We start from the raw sequence: 8,219 nt of genomic DNA, 5'->3' as shown, positions 1-8,219 counted from the left end.
GGGTCATAAAGAGCTGCAGTGTCATTGATTGGAAGGCTGGAAGAGATGACTAACAATCACTCATATTCATCATGTGAGTGCTTGTCGCTTAATGGCAATAGCATCTTTGAACAGTGGCAGGAAAAAACATGAACTCAGTGCATGCTGACATCCAAACTCCTTCTCTCTAGCTTTGAGCCACCATGACTACAAAAACTTCTTAAATCACAATCCTAATATTAGCATTTTTTATGCACGTTTCCACAAAGCAACTCTAGATGGCACTGGAGACCCAGTGGACTACCCCCCCCATGTGTGCATATGTGTGTGTCTGTGTAGCATGTGAATGTGTGCACATGCAAGCACGTCTGTGTCTGCATCTGTGTGTATGCCTCCCAGATTCAATTATTCATCATTTCCAGTGCAAATATGGTTTGGCTTTTCTATGTCTCTCTCTCTCTCTTTTTTTCCTCCCAGTTTTGTTTATTATTTATTATGCTGAGGCGCACAATGTTTGGGTAGAATAGAAAGCCGGGTTGCAATAATGTCACAGCGTGGGTGTCATAATTATGTTCTGATACAAACACACAGGAAAAAGGTATTGGCCGTGTGTTGCAGTACCCAGTGCTGCCGAGTCAGACACATTTGTTTGCCTTGCGTCTCAGCACTGATAGGCAGCGTCTGCAGACTGCATTATTTCACCAATAACTGACAGACATGATTCTCTAACACTATATCTGTCTCTCGACTGGAATGGATATCTGTCAATATATAATCCAGTATGTTCCCAGAGTCCAACGTGATAATGATTCAGTTTTCTCTCTCCATTCATTTTTTTTTTCTTGTGAGAGAGATTTCACATGCAAAGAATTATTCATGATGACATATTGACTTTGGAAAGAGACTTTATATCTATGTTAAATTCATGAGTCACTCAGCATCCATGGTAAATACATTTATCGATCATCATGGCTCGGCATGGATCTTCAGGGCATATGCAGTGATTTATGACGCCTTGCACACACAACGTGAGGAATGTTTCTCACTATTATGAATATGTTTAGGATTTTTGGGGCGATTTCCATAAACACTATGTGAGAAAACTTGCTTGAAACAAGGTAGGCTCAGCATAGGAGTGATTTAGGAGAGATCTAAGAGCGACTCATGGAGCGAGGTAGAGGCAAAAACCTTTATCTAAGGGAGGAGGTATTTTGTTCTTTTTCAGACTCTGTTGTTGACTGATCAAGAAATCACAGCGTGCCTCCTTCAGTCATTCAAAAATGCTCACAGGAATCCATTATAACACAATTTAGCCTGTATTGAATTGTGGTTTTGTGACTCTTTTACTAATGAAAATCCTTCTTTATCAAAAATTTAGAATGATTAAATATATAAACAGTATGTAACATAGTGAACATGGCTCACACGCATAGTGAAAAGGCTGCATACACAGGGTTGTTAAGTAAAACGCAGACTAGCAATGATGCAAATGTGTCCCATCAGTGACCCGCACAACACAACAGCTGCGCTGCACCTTGTATCCATTAATACGGATTTGTTCGCCTGCAATTTGCACACATCAGGTGATACTGAGGCTGAAAAAACATTCATGACAAGATAGGAATACTACAGTGAATAAGCAACCCAAACAAATCTCAAATGACATTTCTAACTCCCTGTTGTTAAGAGTTGGGACTACTTTCTGCCATCTCTTCTTTCCCGAAGGCATTTGCTTAAAAAACTCTAAAGCTCCGTAAGAATCCTCCTCTCTATTAACAAGTTTTCTACCTTAGGAGAACATCGTCAGAGCTAAGAGGCTTTGTGTTAGCTTTTAGTCCTGCTCGGATTTAATCTTATTTTTAAGGTGAAATTCTTAAAAGCTTACAGTAGCTTCTAACTGGCTGATTTGGAAGAAAATCCTAAAATAAGAAGTATGTCAATTCTAATGAGAACCAAGTTTTTGGTTTGTGACTAATTCAAATTCACCACATCTAGCTCCATCTTTCAGGGCAGTGAAAAAAGGTCACATGTTGTAGAAAGTGAGATTTGGGTCTAGGTCCAAGTGCTACATAAATCTAGATGCTATATAAATTCTGTGAAAGTATCAAAATATTCACACAGTATGTATTCAGAAATCTTGCCTTAAAATGAGCTGTCAGGACTTTTGAAATTTTGTGATGTCACAACTATATAGTCACCGCCCTTAGCCATGACCCCAGCACTTCCCTACCTCGACACACCTATGTTGTTTTAACTTTATTAACCACAACACACCATGCAGTCATTCCGTCACTGACTATAAAGTGCAAAAAATGTTGAGGAAATGTTGCATAGTTGTTGGATGTCAGGAGGCCAATATATAATAACACAGCCGTCCCAAGGATAGTGATATGAAAAGCCAGTGTCTAAAGTAAATTTTTTTCTGAAATAGCAGAGCATTTTAGTCCGAATTTGACCATCTGTTTGGCTAATTTCAGTACTGACTGACCATCGTCATTTGCATGAACCCTTGAGTTTTACCAAGCTACAATTGTAGGCTACAATCTATTACCTGTGGTAAAACAATATTGAGATGGTCTTTGCTGCTTAAAGCTACAAACATATCTCCTTGTGGAAATCAAAACACCAGAGAAGTGTAAAATATGTGACCATTAAATGACTTTGATCGAAGCACAAACTGTTCTAAGCCTGGCTTCTGCCAGCCAATTACTTGTAAGTTAAGGTAATGTTGTCATCTAAACCACCAGTAAATTAAAACATACAGGCTTACAAAAGGTTGGCTGTTGTTTTTAATTTATTTCTTTCAATTTACTTTCAGTTTTAACCATTTGGGTGAGTTTAGGCTTTAAGGATGGAAATTTTGGTACTACTCAATGGCTTGCCTTGAAATTGTGTAGACATTCATGGTCCTCAGAGGATGAATCCTACAGACTCTGGTGACCCCCTTACTTTTTCTCTTCCACTACCATGAGGTTGAAATGTGTATTTTTGAGTGAAATATCTCAGTAGCTATTGAACAGATTGCCATGAAATTTGGGGATGAATTCCTACTGACTTTTTATCTAACACCATCATCGGGTCAAAAAAAAACTGTCAAATCGTTTGGTTTATGACCAAATACTCTTAAAACGAATGACATTCTCATCAGCCCTCAGCTGTACTTGGCTAATCAGTAAACGTTAGTATAGCTCCTTTTCCACTGATCAGAAAACCCACTAAGACCCAATACATTGCGCTTTTGTTGGCAATGGAAGAAGGTACATGCACGTATTAATTGTCTCCGGCTTTATCCCTTTTCCATGCTGTGACGTCTTTCAGAGCACACACAGTGTAAACAGTAAACAGTAGACATCACCTGCCCAGCACGCTGCCATTAAACCAGAAACACCACAGCTACACTGCGCTCAGGGATGAAAGAGTGAGCTGCAGCCCTGAAATAAGCTCCCATTAGTAGGCCTTATTTATCTCAAAGCACTGCAAAGCCCTGCCTATTCTCTTAGCTTTGAATTCAAACCTATTCTGAGGTAAAGTCGCTCTCAGTGTCTTTCTTATAAAGTTTTAATGTCATTTTAAAGAATACTTAAAATACTTTTTCTTGGAATCTGTACTCAAGTCACTCAAAAATTTGAGTTGTCTTTTTCTATACTAATCTTCACACACTGTATACAGACACATACATAGTGATAGCTAAGTCTACTCCTGTAGAGATAAGGTTCTGAAGGTGCTAATCTGCCAACTCAAGGCAAAGTAAAGCAGACCGTTGGCCTGTTTTCCTCCCTCCCTCTCTGCATGCTGGCAGGCAGATACATGACCCTGTTGAAGCCATGGGGAAGGAGAGAGGCAGAGAAGATGGCAACCAGCCAAGGACATGTAAGTCCTTACTGTTTTTTGGTCATGGTTGGCGTCGCTACATGGAGGCTGGAGATAAGATGGGAGCAAGGATTTTTGCTTAAGACTAAAAGAGGGAGGGATTGAGGGAGAGATAGACTGGAGAGGCAGAGGTAAAGGGAAAAAGGGGGAAGAGACAGAGGAAGATAAGAAAAAGAGACAGGAGGAGGGAAAGAGAGAGGAAACAGCATATTAAGCCAGGAGAGATAGATTTAGGGGGAAGAGGAGATAAAGCAGAAGGGATGGAAGTGTCGGGCTGGAGAAAGATGCCAGACACATAGAGTATGTTTAAACTGGCTGCTCTGATTGAAGACAGAGGATTTTTGGTTTCCCTTGCAATTAATATTAAAACATAAATTCTCCCTGGAAAATTAATAGCTAGTTTTGACTCATGCCTCGTGCCTATGGACTGATGGTTGCCATAAGAGAGAGTTGAGATAAAGGTTGCCACTGCTGAGTCATTCTCTCTAATGAGTCATTGGGACAGAAAATTTCAATAAAGATTAGATACCAGATTTTCTTGTGGAAGCTCCCAGCGAGGCTCACTGGGTAGGAAAAGTTTACTTTGAATCATACTCATTAAAAAATCACGCTCAAAAAATTCAAGCGTGAACAAGAAATTTCTTTCTTTTTTTTTTTTTTTCCTGGAAATCTCAGCCTTGTGCTTAAAAATAAAAAAATTCCATTGCAAAAGTGTGAAAGCCTTGGAGGTGGTGGAAATACAAAGAAAAGAACCACTGCATTGAGGTTTGAAATATGTCATCTTGTTGCCCTAGGAGAGTTCAGCCTGTATTAGTGAACAGTGAATGCTGTCTGCCATAGACAGAAACAAGAGAAAAGAGTTAGTTCCTCCCTGTTATCATAGTTAATGGAGCAGCTCCAGGCTGTACATCGATGTGACAATGCAGATTAGAGTTTCAGCACTCTGGTTTTGAAGCTTTGGAGGAAAGTTTTTCCAAAACCCCACATGAACTTTCCAGGGCCAAAAGAATAACACACATAAATTCTCAAAATGAGTCTTATTTCCATTTAAGAGGGCTCCTGCATAGGAGTGAAAAAAATGACTCTTTATAGCTTTATCTGGGTGTGCAAAAGTAACAGCGCTGCTGGTTGTTAGGGATTGCAGAGAGTGAGAAAACACTTTACAATATTTTGCAATTTCAGTTACACTCATCAGTGTCTGCCCTGAGACTGTAGTATCGCTGTTGACATCCTTTACTGACACTGTGACATGAGTTACAGTGTTGACAGGAGATGTCATTTTCTCCCATCTATCCTCTGTGGGGGTCCTGGCATCTCTAGCATGCCTGTATGAGCCACAGTGGGAACACTGCAGGAGCCAAAATGTGTGGAAGATATATATTCCCTATATATGTTTGGTGTTTTTTCTCACAGCATGATGGATTTAACATTACCCATGTGAAATGGAGTGTTTTCACAGATGAACACAAAAGCTCCAGTTGTGCTTGTGCAAAATATCTGTCTCTCTGCAGCACACTCAACCCGTGCTTATCTGTCTTTATTCTTCATTTGTATACGTGCACTTACAATTTTGCAGATGGGGGTCATTCCGTGTCTCATTGACAACAGCCATCCAAGGCAATAAGAATCAAAATAATCAGTTAATGCAATCACGTCCGCTCATTGAAACTGACTGCTATCTCTCGCAGCTGATTTTAATCTAGTTTGTCAACAACAAATGACCTTAACCGTCTCCACGTTGAGTGTTAAATTAAATGGCTAAACCCCTCTGTAGCTGCATCAACAAGATGCTCTTCTTCGTCCTCTTCTTACATGACATGAATGGAGCATAATGTTATAAGAGGTAGAATCACAATTTCTATAAGAGAAAGAAATGTTTTGCTCACAGAGAGAGCCATATCACACATTGATACATTGAGTCATTGTTCATTTAGTACGTCATTTATTATTAACACCACGGCTTCTGTTTTCAGGTATGGGCTGTTATGTTTGTGTTTGTATGTCAGTGTGGACAAGCACAGATTGATGGTTGGTTAAGACCCCGAGGCAATATGAAGCCTCCCTTGCAAGTCTTGTCATCTCATCTCAGCCCATCCCTCCATCCCAACCTGTCACTCCCCCCCTCCGTCATCCCTCTGGCTTTAATTTGTGCAATAGTTGAAAACGTTGTGCATCATGTGTTGCAGCCATAATCCTATCTGATGTGATGTAAATGATATCAGTGTAACAAACCTATGATTTGAATAATCACAATTTCCAAATAAATGCAGAATGTTATGTGTAATTCTATGTTGTGTGATGCATTATTTAATTGATCACTGGCTACAATTACATACACATAATAATGGCTATTATCAACACTGCAAGCAAAGCAATAGTCTAATTAAGATGTTCACATAATCCTCCATGCTTACAGCTCCCTATAATAACCCTGTGTATGTGAGTGAAGTGTGTATCTTGAGAGACAGCTGCAGGAACTGGAGCAAGTTTTGCCAAAAGAAGAGAAACAAAAAAAAAAAGGGTTGTGATCCTGCTGCTATCAAAAAAAGAAGAAGTAATAATTACAGCACCGACTCTGCAGAAGCACAGAAGCTTTTAATTCCTGTGGTTTTCCAACAGAGCTGTTCTGACATTGTGCCTGCCCTCCTTACCCGTGTTAAAACTAGACGCTGTCCAAAAGCTGCATCATGTCCATGTTTTTCAACATCTGTAATGTAAAACCATGTGACTCTAACATCTGCACCTACCTACGATCTCTGTCATGAACATCTGCACAGTGTAATACAATTCAATACAGATGTCCTGCTATGAACCCTGTCTCTGTGAAGCTCACTGTTTTTTCTTTGTTGAGACTATTTTAGTTTAAGTGTTGATAAGTACAAGAGACTGTTATGATGGATTTCACTATACTGTATTATCTCTTTCCTGTGCCTCCTGCTGTATGTGTGTACAGGGGAGAAAATAGCACCACCATTTTCTTACTAAGCTCCACTAAATTATTATTGTCTGTATGATATATCAAAAGACTATTGTAGTGCTGAATCACATGAGACTGCTCCCCTACCTCTGCAGCACTACTGAGCTTTTTAGCCTCTTTTAGCTCGTTGTTTTGATTGAGGCAATATTGGACATTGAATTCAAACAGTGGCCAGAAACATAATTCCAAAATGAACGTTAATTTTCATGTAAAAGAATGAAGTCAAGGTCAACTGAGAAACAACTGTTCCAAGGTCAAGACTGAACTTTTGTGCTCAAAGCTAATGCCGTGTCATGGGTGCAATAGTGATGGTATCAAACAGTTGTACAAGGACCAACATTAGCATTCATTCAGTCATGTTTGTGTCCACCGGATGAATTCAATTTTACTTGTGTTTTGGTCTTAGACTTCTTAGCCAGTACAACCGGTCTGCGTACAATAGGTAGTGTACCTGTTGCACAATATGTGTTGTATTTTCTTTGTGGAGCTGAGGGGAAGAGCAGAGTCAAGTGATGATTCTCTGTGGCTTCATTACTATACCTGCATACACACAGCTGGCCACCAGTGTCGTTAGATGTTGATATTTGGTTGAATTTAGGTTGTGACATCAGGAGACCAAAATTCAATGTCAAGACTATGTCTAATGCCAAAGTTAATTTGACATAGAATACTGATGACAGCTGATATTGATATTTTGTTGGTTTTAAGTTGTGTTGTTACACATAAAATACAAACAGTCTAGTTGTGAGCAAAACCCAACATCTGCTAAACGTCACAATGTCAATTAGTCGATGTTGGGTTTTGACGTCAAACGAGTGCACTGCATGAGCACGAGGCTGGGGGGGACCCTAAGGTCTGGAGCCTGGAGGCCTCTCATTCCAGACCTCCCTGGCAGAGTGGCGAGGGAGCAGGGTGAGCCAGCACCGTGCAGCTGCTGCCAGGATCACTGACTCTCTGACTGCTGGCGTGGAGTGAACAGCCTGGTGTGGGAGTAGATCTCCCCTGTGTCTGGGGTCTCTCTGTCTCTGCTTTCCTTTCTCTCACTCGTCTCAGCTGTGTAATGAGCATTGCTGGCTGAGCGAGCAGAGGAGAGAGAAAGAGTGAGAGAGTCAGGACGATTGTGTGTGCGCATGTGTCTCTGTGAGCGAAGGCTGATTGCTTGAATATAAATGGGATGTGATCATTCACCTAAATCAAGGCCACATGCTTGGGCCCAGAGTAAAGTGCTTTGAGCGCAATGAAGCATTGTACTGTATCTGCCACTCAGCTCAGGAAATAAAGCCGGGCACTTTCCCTGCCCTACATGAAATACTCAGGGTAACCTTCAAAGAGTCTGTTGATATAAACTGACTTCATGATTGACCTCATTCCAAAGATCCTGATACATGTACAC

The 8,219-nt window shown here is 40.4% G+C and overlaps 1 long non-coding RNA gene across 1 annotated transcript; it reads left to right on the top strand.

Moving 5' to 3' along the window:
* Nucleotides 1-6,719, top strand: LOC130169787 (uncharacterized). The gene is made up of 3 exons (XR_008827886.1): nucleotides 1-73; nucleotides 3,779-3,849; nucleotides 5,823-6,719. It is a non-coding gene; the product is annotated as an uncharacterized LOC130169787 (long non-coding RNA).
* The last annotated feature ends 1,500 nt before the right edge of the window (nucleotides 6,720-8,219 follow it).

Source organism: Seriola aureovittata, chromosome 5 (assembly GCF_021018895.1).
Source record: "Seriola aureovittata isolate HTS-2021-v1 ecotype China chromosome 5, ASM2101889v1, whole genome shotgun sequence".
NCBI lineage: Eukaryota > Metazoa > Chordata > Actinopteri > Carangiformes > Carangidae > Seriola > Seriola aureovittata.
Note: the sequence above shows the minus strand (reverse complement) of the source record. Positions and strands in the feature narration are given on the sequence as shown.